General features: G+C 39.7%; 1 long non-coding RNA gene and 1 pseudogene across 1 annotated transcript; one reads left to right on the top strand and one right to left on the bottom strand.

The window, feature by feature from the left end:
* The first annotated feature begins 225 nt into the window (after window positions 1–225).
* LOC125473608 lies at window positions 226–4633 on the top strand. Its single transcript, XR_007255441.1, has 3 exons — window positions 226–507; window positions 3033–3259; window positions 4000–4633. It is a non-coding gene; the product is annotated as an uncharacterized LOC125473608 (long non-coding RNA).
* Window positions 4634–4816: 183 nt separating this feature from the next.
* Window positions 4817–17228, bottom strand: LOC103942497 (annotated as a pseudogene).
* Window positions 17229–24130: the final 6902 nt, after the last annotated feature.

Here is a 24130-nt window from a genome sequence, read left to right on the forward strand (position 1 = left end):
TTCATTAGTACATAACAACATATTTACCACATCAATTCCATCATGGGCATCAACAACTTGTGGTAGAAACTTTTCAATTACCATGGTCAAGTGTAGCTCGTGGTAGATAACATTAATCTACCACAGTCAGATTCTGACCCGTTGTTAAAAGTGAATAATCTACAACGGTTTTTAATCCCAAGATGGAATATCAAAACCACCATGCGATATGCTCGTAGTGGGTACTTCGAACGACCACACTCCCTTTTGAAAATTCACCATGCCAGCGGCCAGTGGTGGATTTATCTTGTTTTTTTTTTTTTTTTTTTTTTTTTTTGTTTTTATATTTTAGAGGATATTCAAACCTAAAATCCAAATTATTTTCCCCTCGCGTGAAACTAGACGAAAACCCTAAAAAGAAAATGTGAATCCTTTTGTTTCTCCATCTTTTCCATCTCCGGTTGAGGTTTGCTCGTCTCTTTCCAGCCATTTCTCCCTCAATCAGTGGCAACCTCCTCCATCACTCAGGTTTCTTTTATCCTATATCTTTCGATTTTGTTTTCTTGTTCTGAATAAGCATTTAAATTATCATTGATCAATGAAGTTGGAGATGTGTATGCATTCTTGTGGCTTACAGCTTGCAAATTTCTCTTCTGGCATTTTGCTCTCTCTCACATCCATCCAAAGGCACAAACTTTTCTCATCATCATCATAAATATATTAAATTTTGAGTTGAGAAGTATGTTTTTACTGTTTTGTTCTTCCAATTCCATAAAAAGAATGTTTTTGACGCCCCAAAATCAACCCCACGTTACAAGGATTCTGTCATGGAGCAGCACTTGCTGTTGAAATTAGGTTCCCTAATCGTGTGTTTTTACTGTTTTGTTCTTCCAATTCAATAAAAAGTTTGGATGTTGCAGCTACTGCTGTATATACATATATATAACAACATTAAAACTAGTAAAGAGAAGAATGAACTTCTACATATATTATCAATGTAATAATGAATAAATAGAGAATAAATGCATACAATTAATCTGTTCAGACCAAAAACAATGTACAATCTTTAAAGACCAAACTGTATCATCAAAGTTGATCAACCTCTTCTTCCTTAAGTTTTGGTGTAATATTGGAAATTAGCGTTGGATAGTGCAGTAGTGATCAAAGTAAGAAGGGGTGCCCTTAAAGTATACAGCACGAACCAGTTATATATAAGGAACAAAGATATGCAGTAGTAAGACTTCGATCAATTGAAACTGCAATTCCGACTATACTAGTGTAAATGTTGTAAAGAAAATGCTTGTTCACTTTTTTTTTTTTTTTTTTTTTTTTTTGTATATAATATGTTCCTGCTAATTCACAGCAAATGAACTCTTCGCTAATTCACAGAAAATGCTTGTTCACTTTTTTTTATATATAATATTGATTGCTAAGAAGGTGATTTCTACGTGTCTTGTTTGTATGAATCGTATGTATTAGCAAATGGTTTCGTGCATGTATTAATTTCATATTTGTAATTTAAGTGTTGATACAAGTTATACCTGCATATATATATATATATATATAAGGGAAGGGATCCCCATTTTTCAAAAAAAATAGGGACACCCTCTTAACTGTTAAATTTGGCTTTAATGAAATTCTGTGGTTGAGATTCTGTGGCCTGTGATTTAATCTCAACCACAGAATTCCATTAAAGCCAAATCTAACGATCAAGAGGGTGTCTCCATTTTTTTTTTTTTTTTAAATGGGAATCCCTTTCCTTAAGGGGCCTATGTATATATAAAATATGTGTATGTGTGTATATATTTTAGTATATTTTGCCATTAAGCTATGAGTTGTGGTTATTTTAGGACTACTTTTTATTTGGAATTGAGTAGCATTGTTGGAAACGATCATTGTCAACTATCTGATTGCAATGGACAAAGATTGGCTAACATTTTCGAGGTATATTATCTGCCTCAATGAATTTCATTTTTGACATTGATAACCTCTATTTGAAGTGATTAAGATTTATTTATAATATAGACCATCAACAGAATACAGAGAGGGTGCACAAAAGTTTGTACAAGTAGCTAAAGAATATGGAGGAAATTGAGATAAGATCATTTACTCGTCACTAGTACAAAAACATACTTGCGCGATGGAGCAAATTGAGTCACGCAAAGTATGTTTACGCAACGGTAACAACAAATCATCACGCAAAGGCATTTTGCGTAATGGAACTTTGCACGATGACGACTTTCGTCGTGCAAAAAAGCTTCGCGCGACGAAGGACCACCTTAGTCGCACAATGTTGGGAAAAAAACGGTAAAAGTCTTGTTTTGGTGCCAAAATCTTGTGCAACTCACAGGCCGCATCACGCTAACATCATTTGCGTGATGAAGGTGTGCATTCGTCGCGCAAAATAGCTTTGCACGATATAGGTACACCTTCGTCACGCAAAGCTGTTTTTGCACGACAGCAATCTTCGTTGCACAACAAAGGTGCACGTACGTCGTGCAAAGCTATTCTGCGCGACGAATGCACACCTTCGTGGCGCAAAGTCAATGACTTTGTGGTATAACATAAGATTTTGTGGTATCCACTTGTGTAAATATTTTAAATTGACAATCGAATTAGTTCATTGTATTCATAAAGGATAAAGCAGTGTAGCTGTAAAAAATCATCAAAACTACTTTGCACGACGTATAACCTTCATGCATTGCGCAACGTAGTTTTGCGCGACGCATGTTACTTCTTCGTCGTGCAAACCCTGATTTCACTACCTTAGTGCGACGGTTGGTATGCGACGAAGGTTTCGTTGGGCTAATTTTCAGGCAACGTTTTTTGACTTTGCACAACGAAGGACCTGCATCACGCAAACTGTTTTTTTGTACTAGTGCGCGTATAATATGTCAAAACCAATGTTTTCAACTGCATGCGATTGTGTATGAACACTTGGTTATGAATGGAATAGATCCTTCATATACTACTTAGGTGTTCTATGGTGAACAAGAACCTATTCTTGAACAACATGACTATGCCAACGTGACACAAACATATAAGATGTATAGGGATGTCTTGGCTAAAGATGATGGAACTGGAAAAGCAAATTTGCTAATTGGAGATGAGAATTTCAAACAAAAGGTTGAAGAAGTTGAAGCTCCTCTATATGAAGTTTGTACAGAGTACACAAAGTTGTCAGCAACTATAGTTTTATACAAGATTAAGGCTTCCAATGATGCAACATATAAGCTTTTTGACGAGCTCCTCCAAGCCCTAAAAGACATGCTTCTGGAAGGTAATACACTTCTGAATTCAATGAATTTGAGTAAGAAGTTACTTAAGGTATTTAATTTAGGCTTCGAGAACATAGATGCATGTGTAAATGAGTGCTACTTATTTTGGAAAAGACTTTGAACAACTTGAGACATGTCCAAAGTGTGGTTCTGCATGCTGGTAGGTTGGTAAACGTAATAATCACATTTACAAAGAAGTTTCTGCAAAGGTGTTGCTCTACTTTCCTATTATACCAAGATTTAAGTAAATTTTTAAGGATGATGACATGGCCAAAGACTTAACATGGAACCATACCAACAAAAGTCAGGAAGGTAAGATGTGACATCCAATTGATTCGCTAGCATGGGAGTCTATAGACACTAAATATCCTAATTTTTCCTCAAATCCACGAAACTTGAGACTTAATTTAGCTACCGATGGAATTAACCCATTATGCCAGCTAAGCTCTAGATATAGTTGTGGGCTAGTTAAATTAGTTACATACAATCTTCCTCCATGGTTAGCCATGTTGAAGGAGAATTTGATGTTGACATTACTAATTCCTGGGAAGAAACAACCAGGAAACGATATTGATGCTTACTTGCAACCACTCATAGAAGATTTATGTGTGTTGTGGAATGAAGAAGTAGGTGTATTTGATGCAACTACAAATTCTACTTTCAATTTGAGGGTTATTTTGATGTGGACAATCAATTATTATCCCGCTTATGGTAACTTGGCTGGATGTTTTACAATGGGCAGGTTTACTTGTGCGGCATGTGGAAGCATGTATATACCGGCAATAGAAGATTTCTTCCACCTTCCCATAAGTTTCGCGAGAAGGGTAAATGGTTTGATGGGAATTATGATATTGGGCAAAAACCAAGGATATTGACAGGTGAAGAAGTTTTATGTGCTTCTGAAGTAGCTGGAAGGGATTAGGGAAAAAAGTCAACTACACAAAATGGCACAAAAAGGAAGATGAGTGTAATGAAAGGCGTACAGACAACAGGAAGTGATCCTATTAACATATGAAAAAAGAAATCAATTTTCTTTGACTTGCTGTATTGGAAAGTTTGACATTTATACTTAACATTTAACTATAAAGAAAAGTATGATTTTTTTCACAACTAATTTTCTTATTCTTGCTTGTTTTGCAGAAATTATGTTTGAGGCATAATTTGGACATCATGCAGATAGAGAAAATTGTTTGTGAAAGTATCGTTGGCACATTGCTACATATTAAAGGTAAATTAAAGTATGGATTTAATTGTCGTAAAGATTTAAAGGTATTGGGCATTCGGCATGATTTATGCATAACTGAAGAGAAATGAAATAAAGTAATAAAATATTTACAATTTACAACAATTAAGCGAAAATATATAAGAAAAGATGTCTTCTAAGAGTAATGCTAGAGAAACTATATTTGTAGATAAAATTTTATAAACTACATGACTTGGAAGTTGATGATTGGATTATTACTTAAGTGTTGATTAACGGGCTTATTTCTTATTAGTGACGTATTATTTAGTTTGCAAATTTAGTCTACAAATTTAATCTACTTAGCATTGCTCGTCTTCTAAACGTTGTAAAGTTGAACATCCAATTTTGGCTTTTCATCATCCTCATCCCATTTGGTGGTCTGGTAGTAAGTGTCGTACAAGATGAGTTGCACCAAGCCAGAAATTGTTCCTAAACCATTTGGAATCTACAAAATTTGTTCAAACAAAATTGTTAAAATATCAAGAAAAACAATTTCAGAAACGGATCAAAACTCTTATCGTAAATTAAAATGATCGTTTCGATAATTACCAGAATATAGGGGTCAAATTTAAGAAGTGCATAGATGAGCCACATAATTCCATTGCAAAAGTTAGCTGGCGAGAGGGCAAATGGAATGTGCTTAACACTCTGCGTCTTGATAATCAATTTCTGTCGTCCAAGAAAGGCAACACATCAACTTGATTCAAGACATTTAGTACGTAGCATTTGGAGGTGTTTAGTGACCACCTCACTTTAATAGAAGTAAGTCGTCAGTAAATGTTGAAGACAATAGACAAGAGCCCAATTATCATAGATCGGTCTTTCGTGGAGTGGAAGAAGTGTAGGGTAAAGAAAACCACAGTTGCAAAGAATGCACCTTCCACCAGAAGAGCAATGATAAACTCAAAATGTGCAGTTTAGTTATTAGTATTAATACGACTTACGCGGTTTTTCCCAGAAGTATATGTGAAGAAGATGGCAATATAAACGAGTTCAATAAAAAATCAAGTGCCATTGATTGTAATGACAAGAAGGCTATTCAAATGAACAATCGCCATTCCGTAAAACGACCACATTGCACAATTAATATTAAGAAATATCATAGTAATATATTTTGAAATATATTAACGGAATATGGTTTAAGTCAAATCCCACTAAATGTGGGATACGATCTTCTAGTCATTGTTGTAGGGTTAATTAGTTGACCTAGGCTTGTTTATATTGCATTGTATAGTTTGTTAAAGGATACAGACGAAAAGCATTCAATCTCTCACTTGTCATAGCCTTCCAATCTAGCCATTTGAATATTCAACTATTTTAACATGCTACCAGAGCATAAGGTCCTGGTGCCCAACTGCTTACGTTATTGTATTCTCAAGCACCATATAAGACACAGTACTTGAAACACCAACCATTTATCAAATCCAGAAGTCCATCGCATCTCTTACACAACAACAGATGTCATCAGGATCAACCGTTCAAAGTTGACCAAACCATTCCTTCTACAATTCCAAGAATCTCCATTGTGAATTTTGTGATAAAGACGGACCTGTAGTTGACATCTGTAGGACTTGGAAATATCATTGCAAATTATGTGATAAAAGGGGCCACATTGAAAACAGATGCAAATTTAAAAATGGAACAATGGTTCCTATTAATGGGGAAAAGCAAGGCAGCAACCATAGCAACAAATCACACCAGCACAGGTCCCAGCCTCCACCGAACCTATTGCAAGGACTCTTAGCAGAGCAGCTTCAACAATTAGCCCACTTTGTGTCCATAATCAGTCGTGATGCTCAATTTACTGAGACCATTTTTCCTTTCACTCTATGACATCCTCACCTATCATCCCACCTTCCCCCATTTTGACTGACCATGTTGGGACCCCTCCCATTGCCAATAACCCCATCTCCAAGACTTGCTAACACCCACTTTGTCAACCCACTCGTACCCATATCTTCCCCTGACTAGCTTCCATCACCTAATCCTACCCCATCATAACCTTATAGGCCACGGTCCCTTCCACCTAATCTTACCCCCTCACACTTATGTAGCCTAGGCCCTCACCACCAACTCCTCATTCTCTAGACATGCTCCCATCAAACATCACTTCTCCTTCCCCACATGAAACTCCACCACACATTGCCATGCCGAACTACCCTCGTCTACCTGATGCATCTACATCTCCACCATACCTCTCTCATCTACCTGACGCGTCTACCTTAGGCCAATTACCATCCCCACCACTTCCACGCCAGTCTTTCCGTCCTAAGCAACCTCTATTATGGCTAAAGACTATCATGTTACCAACCAGGTCAGTCACTCTCCCTCGGAGCTTCGTCCTTCCTCAGGTACTCGATATCCTCTTTTTCAGTTTCTTTCTTATTCGTGACTTTTTTCTGCCCCTTGTGCTTTTCTAGCTAACATTGCAAGTCCCACCGAACCCACCTCTTATGCTCAGGTTATCCTTGATCCCAAGTGGCGCATTGCCATGAATGCATAATTAACAGCTTTGCAGCAAAACAATACATGGACCATGGTTCCCTTGCCTACAGGTCACAAACCCATTAATTGCAAATAAGTTTATAAAATTAAATACAACTCTGATGGAACAAATGAGTGGTATAAGGCTCATCTTGTTGCTAAAGGATACACTCAAATTGAGGGCATCGATTATCAGGAAACCTTTTCTCCTACTGCCAAACTCACCACTATGCATTGCCTTCTTGCTGTTGCTAGTGCCCGTCACTAGTTCATTCATCAATTGGACGTTTAGAATGCCTTTCTCCATGGTGATTTGCATGAGGTAGTTTTCATGGAACCTTCTCCTGGTCTTCGCCGACAGGGGGAGAACATTGTATGTTGGCTTAACAAATCTCTATATGGACTCAAACAGGCCTCTAGAAACTGGTTTTTCACTTTTTCAGTCACCATTCAAAAAGTTGGTTACCAACAATCAAAAGTTGCTTATTCTCCTTTTACCAAGGCTCAAGGTACTTCATTCAGTGCAGTCCTTATATATGTAGACGACATACTTCTTACAAGAAATAATCTTCAAGAGATGGAACGACTCAAAACATTTCTTCTCACACACTTCCGTATCAAAGATCTTGGTGATTTGAAATATTTTTTGGGCATTGAATTCTCTCAACCTAAGAAAGGCATTTTCATGTCTTAAAGAAAATATATATTAGATATTTTGCAAGATTATGGACTCACAGATGCACGCCCAGATAAGTTTCCAATGGAACAAAATTTGAAACTCACTCCCACTAACGGGGCATTGTTAGATGATCCAACCAAGTACAGAAGACTAGTTAAACGACTAATTTATTTTACTGTCAACAGACTTGACATAGTCTTTTCGGTTCTCACATTGAGTCAATTCATGCATGAGCTTTGCACACCTTATTGGGATGCAACTTTACGAATTCTCAAGCACATCAAAGGTACTCCTGGTCAAGTTTGTTATTCCCTATCTCCGACAATCTTGAGTTAAAGGCCTTTTGTGATTCTGATTGGGGAAGTTGTCGTGCCCCAAGAAGGTCAGTTATAGGGTATTGGAAATTCTCCCATCTCATGGAAATCCAAGAAACAAGACAATGTTTCTCAGTCATCTACAGAGGTCCAGTATCGAGCTTTGGCCAATACATGTTTAGAGTTGACTTAGTTATGCTATTGTTTGGGCCCAAAATGACAACTTGGGCTGAAAGTAACAAAATGGGCTGAGACTCTTGCTCCAACGGTCTTCATGGGGTATCAAGGGCCATCTAGGTTCCAAGAGTTATCTAGTCGGTTTTTCGGTCGAGCCCTTTTGCCAGAATATTAATTCAGATAAAGACGAAGGTTGAATCCTTGTACCACCAAGGCTGTTAAAAGCTGAAAGCACTGAGAATCAGGGAATGAATCTTGTTCATTGTGGAAGTGGGTTCAAAATCCCAATTGAATTAGGACTAGCCAAGTCCTAATTAGATCAGGATAAAGAGTCTGAGTCCGGGTGTGGTTCTAACTCGGCCAGGAGCAAGTTCACTACTATAAATAGAAGAAGGATCACACCATTCAAGGTCTCCAATTCAACACACAAACTGTTCTGCGTAAACCCTTGCTCTACGCGAAACCTCTTAATAACTTGCCGTCAAGGGACAAGTGCTAGCAGACTTCATTGCCGATCATCCAATCCTGGCCGATTGGAAAATCTCAAACGACTTGCCTAACAATGAGGTGTTCTACATCGACATTTCCCCGATATGGACAATGTTCTTCGATGAATCCGCACAAATGGATGGAGCAGGGGCAGGAGCAGTATTTATGTCGCCACAAAGACAAGTACTACCCTATTCCTTCTGACTAATCAAGCTATGCTCCAACAACTTCGCTAAGTACCAAGCGCTAATCATTGGACTCCAAGTGGCGATCAACATGGAAATCACAGCCCTAGAACTACATGACGACTCCAAGCTCATAATCAATCAACTCTTGGCTGATTATGAAGTGAGGAAAGATGATCTCATCCCATACTTCTGACTGGCAACTCAACTGCTACAAAAGTTCGAGGCTGTGACACTAGAATATGTGCCAAGAAAAGAAAATCAAATGGCAAACGTTCTCGCTAACCTAGCCTCGAGTATGACACTAAGAGAAGACGAAGCTGCAGACGTGCCAGTTTGCCAAAGATGGGTGATCCCGCTTATCACTGAAATGCTACTAGATGATGTAAACGTCATCTCAGTACTTCTGATCAACTACTTGGAGCATAAAAGGCTTCTAGATGATCCTAGACACCGCTCTGAAATATGTTGACAAGTACCTTGCTTCCTCTACTACAAAGGAACACTCTACCGGTGCTCTTTTGAATGAGTGCTCCTGAGATGCCTAGGTGAAGAAGAAGCCAATCAAGCCATGGAAGAAGCACACTCAAGTGTGTGAGGGGCGCATCAATCTGGATCAAAGCTACATTTCCAGCTCAAAAGAATGGGTTACTATTGGCCAAGCATAGTGAAGGATTGCCTGGAACATGCCAAAAGGTGCCAAGCCTACCAATTCCATACTAACTTCATACATTAACCACCTAAGCTATTACACCCTACAGTTGCTTCATGGCTATTCGATGCATGGGGATTGGATGTCGTAGGACCAATTACACCAAAGTCATCTGCAGGAGAATCTTACATCTTAGCTGCAACAGATTACTTTCCAAGTAGGCTGAAGCCATACCCCTAAAGTCAAGAAGGAAACTGTAGCCCATTTCATCAAGGAGCATATCATCCATCGATATAGTGTGCCTTGCTACATTATCATTGACAACGGAAAATAGTTCTCCAACTAACTCGTGGATAAGCTCTGTGAGAAATACAAGTTCAACCAACACAAGTCTTCCATGTATCATGCTTCGACCAATGATCTTGCAGAAGCATTCAACAAAACATTGTGCAACCTTTTAAAGAAAGTGATCAACCGAACAAAGAGAGACTTGCGCGAAAGAATAAACGAAGCACTTTAGGCATATAGGACGACACATAGAACTCCTACGCAAGCTACGCCGTATTCTCTCGTATATGGCATGGAAGTTGTTCTACCGCTTGAAAGTCAAATCCCCTTACTAAGGATGGCTATATAAGAAGGCTTCATTGATGAAGAGAATGCAAAGTTGCACTTTTAAAAGCTGGAAGCGCTAGATGAGAGAAGACTCAAAGCTCAGCAGCATTTGGAGTGCTATCAAGCACGACTCTCTAAGGCTTTCAACAAGAAAGTTCACCCTCGTTCCTTTCAAGTGGGAGATCTCGTCCTTGCATTGCGTAGGCCTATCATCACAACTCACAAAACAAAAAGCAAGTTTACATCAAAGGGGGATGGACCTTACATAATACAAGTAGTTTACACTAATGGTGCCTACTTAATCATGACGGAAGATGGCTTGAAGATCGGCCCCATCAATGGTAAATTCTTGAAGTGCTACTACCCCTAAAACAAATGTACCATGCTCATGGCCCATAAGAGCATAAATTGTGTACGGCAAAATAAACAAAAAAAATCCATCATTCATTTGAACTACATCATGACTTGATCCTTCCTCAACCAAGGGTGTGTAGGCAACTTGAAACTTCAAAACTTCAAGTACAATCACATATCATCAACAAAAACACAAACACTTTGAAGAATAAAGAGCAAATTCAAAATGTAAATACTTTATTTCTTTAAAGGAAAATTTTGGCTACAAAGCCTTATTACAAAAAGAACAAAAAAGAAAAAAAAAACACAAAACAAAAACAAAAACAAAGAAGGCTTGTACAAAAAATGGAAGGCACTATTTGAAAGCTGTGTAAATACGGCGACGATCTTCAAGCAAGCCTTCCAAAGTCTTCAAAACCTTTACATCAGTGGGAGACAAGGTGGGCACTTCTATGGCCGCACATTTCCCTTGCTTTAAGCATAAAATATTCTCCTGATGTTGTGTAGCTTCCTGCTTTGAGAGAACACCTTGAAGTTGTGATGCTTCCATTTCCCCTCCTACCTCCTCACAAACCACATTATGCTCCATAACATGGACAACAGCAACAACTTCAGCAAAATCCCGCTACAATCTTTTGCACAGCACCTCATGGCAACGCACCACAGAGGGAAAATTGTGACAAAAAAGCACTACACAACAAAATCCCGCTGCAGTCTTTTGCACAGCCCCACACGGCAGTGCACCACTACGGGAAAACTTTGACCAAAAGGCACTACACAGCAAACCTTTCTGCAGTCATTGCACAGCACCACATGGCAACGTCACCACAAAGGGAAAACTGTGACCAAAAGCACTACACAGCAAAATCCCGCTGCAGTCTTTTGCGTAGCACCACACGGCAGTTCACCACCAAGGGAAAATTATGACCAAAAAGCACTACACAGCGCAACCATGCTGCAGTATTTGCATAGCACCATATGGCAACGTCATCACCAAGGGAAAACTGTGACCAAAAGGCACTACACAGCAAAATCGCACTACAACCTTTTGCACAGCACCACACGGCAGCGCACCACCAAGGGAAAGTTATGACCAAAAGGCACTACACAACGAAACCCTGCTGTAGTCTTTTGCATAGCACCACATGGTAAAAAGTCACACACTGCAACTCCAGGGCTTCATCACAACGGTACCACTACCGTCGTCAGCTTAGGGGCCTTATTTTTTCCTTATGCACTTGAACAGCTTGGACATGTTGCGTCGGTTCAGAGAAATTGGTGCAATAGTAGACTGGTGCCAGGATCATTGCCACGTCTTGGAAGAAATCCCCAACATGGCATCACAGCAAGAGTGAGGAATGGTTTCTAGAACAACGCAAGTGGACAGACAACGAGGACGAGTTACTTTCGTTATCTTCATCCGCTGCAGAGAGTTTGAACTGCTCCTACTTTGTCCATTTTCTGAAAGCCATAACATTTTCCAACTTCTTGGGAGAGGTGCAACAACTATATGTTACAAGAAGATACTCGCCGAAGGGCCTGCGAATCTGCTTGCTGGGCTGGTTGTGCATTGCTCACTGCTGATGTGACTGTGCTCCCTCTGAAAGACCACAAGACACGTTGACTAAAAACATGACACAAACTGCTCATTTCCGTCTTGGCATGGATGAAGAGCATAAACTGAGGGCACCACTTCAGCAAGAATGAGCATGGTTAGAATCTTCTCCCTTTAGGGATAGCTACAGCATTCATACTTCGAACCTGCACTCGCAGCCACTCTCTCTACACCACCAATTCTAGGAAGAAAGCAGTAAATGCAGTCGTGATGCAAGATAGCAAGGTAATGCAGTGGCTTTGCAATGGTAATGTCTGTGTGCGTGCATATATATATATGTGTGTGTGTGTTTGTGTATGTGTGTGTGTGTAATGGTCTCCAGAGAAGCAAATGAAACTTGTCCGCATGTTGTTGTACAATCATTGTGCAATCCATTATATATATATATATATATATATATATATATATATATATATAATGGTCGAATGAAAATGGTCCGCTTAAAAAAAAAAAAAAAATCAAGCACATTGTGAAGGTAAGAATACAAAAAAAAAAAAAAAACAAAAAAAAAAAAAAAAAAAAAAAAACGCAATGATGATGGTGGGAAGCATCTTTCAAAGGCAACCAGCTGCCAATTGTTTAAAGTAGCAGTTTGGAGAAGATAAAAGAGAAGCTGGCCGACGGCTTCATTTCAGAGTTGTTGCAAATTGCAATTGTGGTTTTTTGGACATCACCCATTATTAGTGCTACTTTTATAGCTTTTGGAAAGGAAAGCATAAGGAAGCATTCAAGGGGAGAGCATTCGTCTCTCACATGAAAAAAAATACCCACTTACAAATTTGATACTCATTTAGCATACTTGTGCCAAAAGTTGAAGCCACTCACAATTGGATGCCACTATTTGAAAGTCAAAAAGGGAAAAATGGGGATGGTGGCGACAAAATAATTGAAAGATAGAAAAAAAAGGGAGGATGGCGCATCAGACACCATCTTGAAAAGAGAGAGAGAGAGAGAGAGAGAGAGAGATGTTCACGTGAAGACTCAGCACTCGGCAAAACCCCAGAAGAATGGGGCACTGGAGTTTGATCATATGGCGCCTCGATACTTGGTCAAACTCCATATGGCGAAGGCAAAAAGTGCCTCTAGAATACAGCGACAAACCTCTGATGGTCACTTTGAATTCGACTTTCAGATTCCTGTACTTGATCAAGCTTTCTCTTCATGCTCGTTGAATAATTATTCGCAAGTATGTGCAGCTCACTGTTCTCGTGCTTGAGCCGTCTAATTTCTCGTCTAAGATTTGCCACCTTGGTCATCAATGATTCAATTTGCCGAGTTCAAGGAAGTCGGCGTTGGCTCATATTGGACACAGAGCCCGCACACTGAACACTGAGAGCAGGGAGTCTTGGACAACTAACTCATCGAACCCTCTTGAAAGTAGCTTATTATCTCTAGGAGTGAGGAGGTTCCTAGCTACTAATGTAGCAGTTATCTCATCCCTCATCCCTCATCACAAAGCCTCCAACTGTAAGAGGGCCATTAGAAGATAAGAATGACGGATGCCATATATTATCCTAACGCGACTTGTCTGTGTCACTCTTGAGACTTAAATGTTAGATGGGTAAGCCATTTTCAGAAATGATGAAAGAAAAAGGTTGGATAGAGTAAAATCTCAAAAATATAGCAGAGACAATTTTCACAGACAAGCAATCTTCAAAGTGTGCATTTTGAATACAATTCATACCTCTATAAAAGGAGAGGTAACATAACCACCTGTTCAAAAATCGAAGGGACGCCATTCTTCAAATTTCAAAAGCCGAATTTTCCTGCATAAAGTTCGTCAACACTTTTCAGACGCAATCTCAGCTTTTCGGATATCACATGCAACTTTGTCAAAGATCTTTGGTGAAGTTGAAAATGCGTGAATTTCACTATTCCAACTACAACACTGTTGCCGACAAGCGTGGGTAACAAGGCCACTTCCGCATCACTACCTGCTATTGGGAAATCTCTATATATGTCGACCTTCATCCTCCATGTCAAGGAACACATCCAAAATGCCTAACTCTTCTTCCTTGCCAAGAATGCATCTACAACTAAACCTCTTAACATACTCAGTTTTCTTTCTCTCTGAGAATACCCCTTCAATCAGGTCATTTAAAATGATCAACTCATTTCCTCACCAAGAAACCCCTTTCAATCAAAAGGGTTTACACCAGCATCAAAATCTTATACTCTTTCCTTTAAGAGCAAAAGTATATCATATCATCAAGATTAAGAGCAAGAGTATCTCATATCATGCAATCTCCCTGTCATTTCCTTTACCCTTGCCCTTGCCCACTAGACAAGGAGAAAGAAAGCAATCAGTCGGAACCTGAAATCAAACTTCCAATCTGGAACTGATTGCCCAGAACCTTTTCCTAGTTGCTTACCTTGCATTGTTCTCAAGTACTCATCTTTAACTGTCGTTCGGTCTCGAATTTCCCCAGCAAATACCTCAAAACAGTTGATATGGTGTTGGCTCTTTACACTGAAGCTGCTAAGCATGGGTGAGTTCGCTGAGAAGTGATAGACCATCCAAAGGCAAAGGTTGCGCACCACTTCTACTGTGCAAGAAATTGAAGCAGAATGATCAACGATGAGCTAGAACAAATCACTATAGCACAACGCCCTTCCCTGCAAAACGACATAATCCAGATGGAGGTCTAAGTTAAATCCAAGCCCGGCGTCGTTGCTCTAATTGAAGAGCTCTAAAAGCTTCAACAGCCTTTCGCTGGCACCGTCATCGAAAAGAAAAGCCTCACCGTGCAACGCCATCAAATCACCACTGCTTCTTCAAAAACGAAAGTATCTCATATCATGCTTTCTTCCTGTCCTTTTCTTTGTCCTTGTTCTTACCTGCAGGACAATGAGAAGGAGAGCAATCAGTTGGCATTTAGAATCAAGTTTCTAGTCAGGAACCGACTGCCTGGAACCCTTTCCCTGATTACTTACCTAGCATCGCTCTCGATACTCATCTTCAACTGCTGATGTACTTCCTGAGAAGATACCACATCTGCTGGCAAACGGATAAGACGAGTGACAATGAAACATCAAGCTTGTGGATAATCAAACGCAACAACTACACGTGTTGATTCATCCCCAACAAACCCAAAGATCACTTGCCATGAAACCGCTCATGGTCCCATTTCATTCAAGATCAAGCCTCGATGGCCCTTGAAGAAATCACAAGTTCGATTCAAGATCAAATGTCCACCACCCTTGAATCAAATTCAGCTCCAAATAAAAGGAGTAAATTTAGACCTTTGGAGGAAACCAGAAAATTCTCCAATCCAGTTCAAGATTAAGCCTGTGGAAAATCAACAATTGGAGGAAACCAAAAAATCTTCCAGCCAAATTCAAGATCAAGCCCCGACAACCCTTAAAGAAACTTTTAGCCCAATTCAAGATCAAGCCTCGAGGGCTCTTAGATCGGCGTCTACATTAAGGGACTTCAAAACACATCTTCTACATGTGACAAGCACATGTATACGACGTGCCTTGAAGTGAGGGTATTTGTAGACATCGAAATTTTGGTGAAATAAATGTTGACCAATGCATTAAAAATTCAAGGTTCACATGTCACATAAATTTTATATGTGTAGTGTGACTCAATGAAAAATCGAAAAAAATCAGAAAAGTCGTCAAATAGGACACATGTCAACACCTAGCAGAAATGATTTATTTCATTAGAATATTATATTCCAAGCCTTGAAAAATTCTATAAATACAAGGCCATTTCATCCATTTCAAATGACCAATTCACATATACATTTCTCTACTCCCAAATTGTAAGAGAATTCCCCAAATCCGTGAAGCTATGAAACTCTAAAGCTTTCAAGCATCCAACCTCCCAAATTCCCAAGAATCCCAAAGGATTAAGAAAGCTCTCTTCGTTCTTCGTCAAATCCTAGAAGAAATCCACACAATCATTCATCAAGATCAAGCCCCTAAGGCCCTTGAAGATCCGTTCATCCTCGTTCATCAAGATCAAGCCCAAAGGCCCTTCAAGATCCGTTCATCATTTATCAAGATCAAGCCCCGAAGGCCCTTGAAGATCTGTTCATCCTCGTTCATCAAGGTCAAGCCCAATGCCCTTTTAAGAAAACCACACAACTGTTCATCAAGATTAAGCCCCTAAGGCCCTTGAAGATCCGTTCATCCTTGTTCGCCCTAAGATCAAGCCCCACAACCCTTTGGATCAATAGCCCATCCACAAATCTACACCTTATAAAGATAGAATCAGATGATCAAATTGTAAAAGAGATTGTAACCCCAAAATGAATACAAAATATTATTTTGTACACGTGTCCTTGTCTCATTCATCGCAGGAATCTTCCGTGTTTACAATAGCATTTGGATGGTCTTTAGTGACCACCTCACTCTAATAGAAGTAAGTTGTTAGTAAATGTTGTCCAAATAGCAGTATGCATACACGCATAAAATACATACCATGAAGGTCAAGGGCAACGCGTACATAATGATATTGAAGACAATAGACAAGACCCCAATTTTCATCGACCGGTCTTTCATTGTGTGGAAGAAATGTAGGGTAATGAAAACCATAATGGCAAAGAATGCAGCTTCAACCAGAAGAGCAAACATGAAATTTCGCTGAAAGAAAGAAAAAACCAAGTGTTACAAACTCATAACGTGCAATTTAGTGTTAGTGTTAATACGACTTACGCGTTTTTTTCCAGAAGAATATGTGAAGAAGATGGCAAATAGAGTTCAATAAAAAATCCTGTGCCATTGATTGTAATCACAAGAAAGCTATACGGATGAACAATCGGCATGCCGTAAAACGACCACATTGCACAATTAAGCAGAGTTGCAATATAAGAATCTGGCTTGATTTTCACAAATGTTGGGCTGCAAAAAATTTAGTTACAGTCACTCATAAAACATAAGAATTCGTAACAATGTACGTACGTGGAATACAAGGACGAAGGTGGAGGGAGAGAGAGAGAGAGAGAGAGAGAGAGAGAGAGAGAGAGAGAGCCTATATTGGAGAGGTAAATAAGAAAAAAGATATGACATTTCCTGCAAAGGGAGGAGCAAGAAGAATTTAATAAGAACATGGTCATTTTTTACGTAAAGTAAAACTACAAAGTAAATTCATCGTGAAAATGATAAACTGACCAATGATGCCTACGAGGATCCTAATTGCTTCGACATTGGCCATTTTTAACGTTTTGGAGAATATGAACAAGGATAGTACTATTTTTCTTAATCAAGAAGAACAGTACAACACTTGTTCGATGTCCCTCAATTAAGACGTAGAAGTTTTGGCTTATTTAAAGTCGAAGGGTAGTACCTTGCTAACTAATACAGCAAATGTCCTGATGAACTCACCATCTTTGAGAACTAAATGTGACACGAAAGCCATGTAAGTGAACTAACTTTGGTTTTTTAGCCGTTGGATGAAATTTGTCAAACATGCATCATGCGTGGCATATCTGCACAAATCAAGTAAATCTTCTATTTTTATGAAATTAACTTTCCAATTAGTTCGTTCATATCAACCAAAAAAAACATTAACAAATCATATATATAATTTTATATTTTTATGGTTATATATATATATATATATATATATATGCAACAATAATTGAAGTTTTATATACAGAAAATAGTAAATACATGTACATTTATCTATATTTGATTATTTATATTGGTCTATATATTAGTGACTTCAACGTAGTTAAGTTATGAGTTTATCGATTCATGTTAATGTTAGTGCAACTTTTGGGAACAATAACTCACGCTATTATAGTATAAGTGACATCTTGTTTGTATGCTATTTATACGATGAGTTCATGAACTTGTTGAATGAATTAATCACCTACTAACCAAAATGTATAAGAGTAGGGTAAATTTATTGTAAAAAACTACTAAGAAATGGAATTGGATCCTCACTTGAGCTTGGGCTTAGAAGCCTCCTGACCAACACACAAGGGCCGTTGGAATCCAACGGCTACAAGTATTATAATTTTTAAAGGACCCCCTATTTGTAGCCGTTGGATCAAAATCCAACGGCCCATGTGTGTTGGTCAACAGGCTCCTGAGCCCAAGCTGAGGAAAGGATCCAATTCCTTAAGAAACAACCACACCTTGCCAACTCTTACACCAAAGTTTTCACTCGCCCCACCAATTATATGAGTTGGCCGAATTAATTGTAAATTTTTGGGTAAATTATACAAAACTATCTCAACTATATGTCATATAACAATCTTATACCTCATATTTTAAACATTACAATGTCACACCTTAATTTACGAATTCGTTGCAATGTTAGGGAGGCAAAGTAGTTGAGGAAGATGACGTCGTTTCACGGCATTGTTGCGATCTCCAAATCAGGGTTTTGGACGACCCAGTGCCTTCGACTTCAACTCTCTCTTCATTTTTCAACAACGGCGGTGGTCGCGCAATAAATCGACATGGTAGGCACCAGCCGCATCAAGGAGACAAGATTGCAGAGAAAAGGAAAAGTTGCAGATAAAAAAGATAAGTTGTTATTTCATAACCTTCCAGGAAACTACAAATATAATCCCATAACAGCCACTACAGACAAAAGGTTAGGTGGCCAAGTACTGAGTCACCATATTCTAATATCCCACTACCAAATAAGTAAAATAAGCTAAGGAAATAAGCTACAACATAATGTGGTCCTAATAGAGCACCCCCCTTAGAACAAGCTTGTCCTCAGGAAACAAAATCAGGGAAATGACTCAAAATGGAATCGGCATCTTCCCAAGCGACGTCATGCTCTGGTAGACTTGTCCATTTAATTAACCAGCGAGTGACAACCTTGTTATCACGCTTGAACATTCCATATTGCAGGATGTGTTCCAGAAACTAGAGGAAGAACCCATCGAAAGAGACTGGGGGAAGTGTGGCTGAAGCAACAACATGTGCATCGATTTTGGGCTTGAGTAGCGACACATGAAATGTAGGGTGGACGCGGGATTGAGATGGAAAGTCTAAAGTATAGGCAACCTGGCCGACTCGAGCTATCACTTGGAAAGGGCCGTAATAGTGAGGAGCCAGTTTTAGGCAATGAGTTTTGGATACCGATGTCTGCTGATAGGGGCGAAGTTTGAGAAAAACCCAATCCCCAACTCGAAAAGTTTTCTCAAAGCGATGTTTGTCAACATGTTGTCACATTCGGTGTTATGCCAGCTGCATGTTCTCTCGTAGTTACTTGAGCAAACTCTCACTGTCCCGGAGAATGACGGCAACCATATGGACCAAAGAGAAGCCGGGAAGATAGGATGACACTATGGGTGGTGGGTATCCATATACAGCCTGGAAAGGTGTCATCTTAATGGTCGACTGGAATGTAGTATTATACCACTATTCTACCCAAGGAAGCCATCGAATCCAAGTGCTTGGCTTGTCCATAACAAAGCTACGCAAATAGTGCTCCAAGGTATAGTTGAGAAGTTCCGTTTGTCCATCCAATTGTGGGTGATAGGCTGAGCTTTTGCAAAGCACTGTTTGTTGATTTTTGAAGAAAGCCGTCCAAAACTCACTAATAAAAATCGGGTCTCTGTTGATGACAATAGATACTGGCATGCCGTGCAACCAAAAGACCTTGTGAACAAAAACATCGGCAATTTAGGGGGCAAAATAAGGGTGCTTGATTGGGATGAAATACCTATATTTGGAAAGGTGATCCACTACAACCAAGATAGCATTGCGGTCGTGGGTCGAGGGTAAGCCTTCTATGAAGAGTAGCTGCAATGGACCTGGTGGTTTGATGGTTTCATAGTTGGTGCGTTGCCACACTTCACACTCAGCCACGAAATGCTTGACATCCTTTTCGAGACTCGGCCAATTGAAATTGTTCGTGATACGCTTGTAGGTACGCAGAAATCTCAAGTGACCCGAAGATAGAAAGGCGTGGAATTCCTAGAGAAGTATGGAGTGCCAAGAAGAGGTTGCAGGAACAAAGAGACGAGATTTGTAATAAATGAAGTCCCTTTAGAGCTGGAAATGGCGCTTACTGTGCGGATCATGTTGCAGTGCGGTGAAGATGTCGAAAGCTTGAATGTCGGTGGTATATGAAGCTTGAAGCTCTACCACATAATCAAACAGTGGTGTGGAAAGCCCTATCAAGGCAAAGAGTTCTGGCCAGCGAGACAAAGCATCAACGACTGTATTGGAAGCTCCCGAGCAGTACTCCAAGGTATAGTTATACCTGAGGAGTTTCAATAACCATTTCTGTTGTGCTGGAGTGGTAATACATTGGTCCAAAAAATATCGAAGTGTTTGGCGGTCTGTGAGTATCTTGAAGTGGTGACCAAGCAAGTATGAGCACCACTTTTGGACAGTGAACACCACCACAAGCATTTCCTTATCATACACGGAGAGCGTTTGGTGTTTAGGTGCCATAGGTTTACTAAGGAACTTAATGGAGTGGTGGTCCTGAGATAATACGGCTCCGATTCCGACATTGGAAGCATCGTACTCAATGGTGAAAGGTTTAGTAAAGTCAGAAAGTGCTAAGACTGGGGTAGTGGATAGAGTATCCTTGAGAGCAGAGAATGTGCTGTCAGCTGTCTTGGACCATAGAAACTCGTCTCTCTTAAGTAAGTCTGTACGAGGTTTGGCAATAAGACCAAAGTGGCTGACGAACGTACGATAATAACCGGTGAGCCCTAAAAAACCCCAAATAACATGGACAAAAGAGGGGGTCGACCATTCCATAATGGCAGCAATTTTAGAGGGATCAATTGTAACTCCCTTAGCTGAGATGATATGCCCTAAATAGGTAATGGACTTCTGCCCAAAGAGACACTTAGTTAGCTTCAAATGTAGTTAATGTCGTTGTAGGATGTCAAATACAACAGCTAAATGTGATAAATGCTGATCCAAAGAGGTGCTGAACACCAAGATGTCGTCGAAAAACACGAAGATTGATTTGCGGAGCAGGGGCTTCAAGATGGAATTCATCAATGCTTGGAATATGGAGGGGGTGTTGGTGAGGCCAAAAGGCATTACAGTGAACTCATAATGATCGTCGTGAATGCAGAACGCTGTCTCGTGTATGTCTAGCTCGTGCATACGGATTTGATGATAGTTGGAGTGAAGGTCTAGTTTCGAAAATATGGCCGCACCCTTCAACTCGGCCAATAGTTCATCAATAATTGGAATTGGAAAACAATCCTTAATGGTGACGACATTAAGCTCATGGTAATTAACACAAAAATGCTAAGAAGAGTCACTTTTGGCCACCAATAAAGCAAGGGAGGAGAAGGAACTCACGCTGGGATGTATAATGCCAGCGGCGAGTATCTCATCAACCTGACGCTCTAGTTCCGCCTTCTGTGCATGCCCATAATGATAGGTTGTACATTAACGGGACCCATCCTTGGAAGTAAGGGAATACGGTGGTCAATGTCTCAGTGTGGTGGTAAGGAGGTGGGTGGTTGAAGAATGACATGATACTGGCATAGAAGTGCTTGGATATTGGTCGAGGAAAATGCAGGAGTTGGAGAGGACGAGGGGAGTCTTGAAAGCTGTGTGAGCATGCTGAGAGAAGATGACGCCTTATACCCGGAGGAAAAAAGAACCCAAGCTGGGGTGAGGTAAACAACCCTACCAAACGATAGTTTGTCATGTGCATGGAGAACTCCATGACCTTGAGAAGAAAGTTCCAACCAATGAATCCCAAGGTCTTGAGCTAATTTACGCCCAAAACCATGTCGTACCCAGCTACAACCAAGAGGTAGAAGTCACTAGTGAATGTATACCCTTGAAGGCATACAGAGACCTGATGAGCTAACCTCTTTGTGTGAAAACATCGACATGTTACCACTATGACTGCCTAAGTCCATGAATGATCCACAGGCAATCCCAAACGAGTGGCCACTTGTGGATTGAGGAAGCTTTGATCAGCCCCGGAATCAATAAACACTTGAATGGGGGTGTGGTTGATGAGACCTTCCAGGCACATAGCATGGCCACGGGCATGCTTCGTTGCTGAGATAGCGCGAAGGGCTAAGGGGTGCTTAAAATGTTTGACAACGGCCGGGGTTAGGAGCACGGTTTTAACTAACTCCGAAGTAGGGTCAAGGCTGTCATCCTCTGCCAGTAATAAGAGAATATGAGACTATCAGCATTGGTGTCCCTACCGGTATTGGTTATCACAGTTGAAGCAAAGGCCTTGCTCAAATCATGTGCACATTTCAGCATGGGTAAGCTGAATAACTGGCTTATTTAGGGGAGGGTTGGGTGTGGTGGTTGTTGGCCGCAGTTGAGTGGTTGTGGAAGAGGGGTTGATTGATAGGAGCATATTTAGGCGACTTACTTAGCTTGTTTTCGTGCATCTATGTTGTTAATTCATAGTTGTTTTAGTAGTTTAAGCCATTTTCGTGTGTTTTTAGGTTTATATGGCTAAGGAAGCAAAAAGATGCATTTTGGAGCAAAATTGGGCTTGGAATGGATAGCATATGATTGGAGCCAAAGTGTTGGACGAATTTGAAGGCCTTGTATTCATTTTGGACATAAAACAAAGGGCCTAGCCCATTCTCTCTTAAACCAACCCCAAGGCCATGCATTTCCTTCCAATTCCAAAGCCCACAATCACTTCAAAAGCCATGCAAAGAACCATCCATTCCATCAAAAACAATCCATCAATTCACATGCAAAACCACCATTAACACACATGCACCCAAACAAAGCCAACCTAGCTAACCCTACATGCATTCTTTATGCAACTCTTCATCATTCCACCATTCATTCTTTATTCCACAAACAAGTCACATGCATTTCCACCTTCCTACTTCATCATTTCACCACATTCTCCCTCTTTAACTCATTTCATTATTCATTCACTTTGCATTCATTCAATTCCACCCCACATGCACCCTTTATTCTTCATCATTGCAACCATGGCACATTTACACCAACAAAACAACTCCCATGCCATGGCCTACTCATATTCCCATTTCCTTTCCAACATCTCACATGCATTTCCACCTTCCTACTTCATCATTTCACCACATTTTCCCTTTTATTTCCACATGCAATTCTTCATCATTGCAACCACAAACACCTTAAACAAATAGCCATATACATCTCCACTCCTCCTATAAATACCCTTGCATTCATTCATTCAAAAATCATCTCATTCACAACACAACACAACACCACAAACACATCCACCTTCCTTAGCCGTGAGTCTCCCTTAGAATCCAAAAACCATCTTCCATTTCCACCACTCCTCATCCATTTCCATAATTTCCCAACACTTCCATCCCCCCAACCAACTATCCCTAGACCTTATGCTACAATAAAGAGGAAGATAAAAGGGCCTAAACGTTCATACAATTCAAGATTAAGTTGTTGGAATGTTTAGGTGTTTCTTTGATTTCAATGTTTAATTTCAATTCTCTTTGTTTTGTACGTATGAGGAAATAAACCCCCTTTAGCTAGGGGGTGATTCGAAACTATGTTTATGTTTGTAATATGATTTGATTACTTTTAATTACGTTTCATAAGTTGTGAATTCAATTTGTTTAACTGTTTAATTGATAACCTATTTATGTATGTTTATTAAGAATGAAAGCTTAATTTTCATGCATGAATTTGACGCTAGAATATAAGTGAATTTCACGGAATAGTTATGAACTTATATTCACAAGTAGTGGAGGTTGCTTATAAACAATCGTGTTAAACATATTCTTGGCATAAGTTTCATGCAATCATAGTAACGAATGCCTCGTCAACACTTATAGTTTTCATGATGCTTAATGATTCTTGCTTGTATCTCTATTATGCAATTCATGTAGGGAACTTGTGAGGAATGCTTTGGATTGTCGTATGCAATCATCCAATTCATTAACTTAAGGAAAACTTGACGGTTAATTTAAGCGGACCTAATTAACCCGGGGCGTTGAGAATTCATGGTTTATTGAAAAGCAATTAGACATCGTTTTGTATGCAAGTATAACATATGTGGAGATGAACCCCTTAGCTAGCTTCCCATCCATTCTTTTCCGTCAAATCCATATTTACAATTTGTTTTATTTCCAAGTTTCCATTTTTTAGTTTAAAGTCGTCCAAATCCAATCCCCCTTT

This window comes from the organism of the source record quoted next, unplaced genomic scaffold (assembly GCF_019419815.1).
Source record: "Pyrus x bretschneideri cultivar Hongxiangsu unplaced genomic scaffold, Pyrus_bretschneideri_v1 Contig9, whole genome shotgun sequence".
NCBI classification, from domain to species: domain Eukaryota; kingdom Viridiplantae; phylum Streptophyta; class Magnoliopsida; order Rosales; family Rosaceae; genus Pyrus; species Pyrus x bretschneideri.